Here is a 2,329-nt window from a genome sequence, read left to right on the forward strand (position 1 = left end):
TTTTTTTTTTGTAGAAAATTTATCTTTTTGTTTAAAAATTAAATTTTTTTCTATAAAATTTCAACGTTTAGGTTGGGAATTCTTGAATTTTGTTGTTTCAATTAATTTTAAAAGTTATTTAGAAGTTCAGAAAAAAATTTCAAAAATAATTGTAAATTTGAAAAAATGTTTATTGTTAATGTTTCTAGCCTAAAATAACCTAATAATATAATTTTGAATTTTTTGCGTTCCACTTTGAATGTTTTAATTTCTTGTTTATTTTTTACTATTTTAAATGGAAAAAATTTTAGAATAGAGTTCGATTTGTTAAATTTTATTGACTGGAAAATTGTCGCAAGTCCGAATTCATCACAATTTTAAAGTTTCATCTTACAAATTTTGGAAAAAGAAAATACTTTAAGTCGTTTTTTCAATACTTGTTTTGTTAAAAATTAGTTTTTTTATATTTGACGATTAATAATTTTAATTTAAAATTCATATCTTTTTGAAAATGTAACTTCTTCGTTGAAAATCATTTTTTCAACTAAAAACTTAACTTTTGAAGATTCATCATTGCAATTAAAAATTAATTTCTCTGGTTGAAAAAATGATCCATTTAATTGAAAACTTGTTTTTTCTTTAGATAAAAAGCAATTTTTTATCGAATATTTAACTATTTTATTGAAAATTCGCTTCCTTTTTTGGTAGACAATTAATCTTTTTGTTTGAAACTTAATCTTATTGTTTAAAAATTCATATTTTAAAAATTGAAAATTTCACTATTACAGTTAAAGATTCTTAATTTTATTTGAAAATTTATTTTGTAATCTTTTGCTCGGTTGAGCTCAATTTTTTTTAGAATGAACGTCATGATTTAAAATAAATGTTTGCGTTTTTCGATAAATATGAATATCTTACTTTTAGTTAACCGAGAAAATTGAAAAACCTGAGTGGCTTGCATATGCCATTTTTTTTAATATACTTCTGGGGTGCCCCACGATCATTTTGAGTCCAAACAGAAAAAAATCGGTTCGACTGTTTTTGAAAAAAATCTTTTTTATTTATTTTTTCTTTTGAAGAGGTTAATTAACCCTTTTTATTAAAAATAAATTGAACGTGGAATTTTATTGGTTCGAATCATTCAGTCTGGCATCCGAAAAAGGGCTGCGGGTGCTGAACATCTTACGAGAACTGAAAGCCTTCAATATATAGGAAATAACTTATTTCCTATTGATATCTGGTAAAAATGCAAAATAATTAATTGAAGAATACTTGATTTTGAGTAGATCTAAAAGAAAAATATTTCTGTAGCTCTCATAGAACCAAAATTATGTCCTTTTGAATATGATCTTTTTTTATGAAATTTGGTTGAACATCAATTTTATCAATAAAATTTCTCGTTTTTCAAAAGAATTAATTTCCCGAGCAATTCAGGGGAAAGTTTCCATCAGATAGGTTAAGGGGAACCTTAATTTTAGTAAATCTAAAAAAAAACGCTCTAACACTAATCGCATCGAAATTTTCTGAATGGCTCAGGATATTATTTCTTTTAGAAAACGATAAATTTTATTTAAAAAATTGATGTTGAATAAAATTTCATAAAAAAGGGTCATATTCAGAAGGCCATAATTTTGATTCTATTACAGCTAGAGCATTCTTTTCTTTTTAGATCAACACAAAATTAAGTCATTTTTAAAGAATTTACTGGAAACTTTCACCAAAGGAGCTGAGGAAATCAGTTCTTTTGAGAAACGAGAAATTTTATTTATAATATTTATGTGAAACAAAATTTCATGAAAAAAAGGGTCATATTCAAAAGGCCATAATTTTGGTTCTAGGAGAACTAAGCAATGTTTTTTTTTAGATCTACTCAAAATTAAGAAATTTTTAAATAATTTTTTAGAAACTTTCACCAAAAGTGCTGAGGAAGAGTTATTTTTAAAAACGAGAAATTTTATTTATGAAATTGATGTTAAACAAAATTTCATAAAAAAGGGTTGTATTCAAAAGGCCATAATTTTGATTCTATTACATGTAGAGCATGGTTTTCTTTTTGGATCAACTCAAAATTAAGTAATTTTTAAATAAATTACGGGCAACTTTCACCAAAAGTGCTGAGGTAATGTCTTCTTTTCAAAAATGAGAAGTTTTATTTAAAAAATTGATGTTGAACAAAATTTCACAAAAAAGGGTCATATTCAAAAGGCCATAATTTTGGTTCTATTACAGGTACTTACTGACAACTTTGACCTAAATTAAGGAAATTAGTTCTTTTGAAAAACAAGAAATTCTATTTATAAAATTGATGTTGAACAAAATTTCATTAAAGAAGGGTCATATTCAAAAGGCC

The 2,329-nt window shown here is 24.6% G+C and overlaps 1 protein-coding gene across 1 annotated transcript in view; it reads left to right on the forward strand.

Annotated features, from left to right (window-relative positions):
- The window catches only part of LOC117177745 (probable protein phosphatase CG10417), a 38,268-nt gene that overhangs the window by 13,468 nt on the left and 22,471 nt on the right, over positions 1–2,329 (forward strand). The window lies entirely within an intron of this gene.

The sequence above is a fragment of the Belonocnema kinseyi genome, chromosome 8, assembly GCF_010883055.1.
Source record: "Belonocnema kinseyi isolate 2016_QV_RU_SX_M_011 chromosome 8, B_treatae_v1, whole genome shotgun sequence".
Lineage (NCBI taxonomy): Eukaryota > Metazoa > Arthropoda > Insecta > Hymenoptera > Cynipidae > Belonocnema > Belonocnema kinseyi.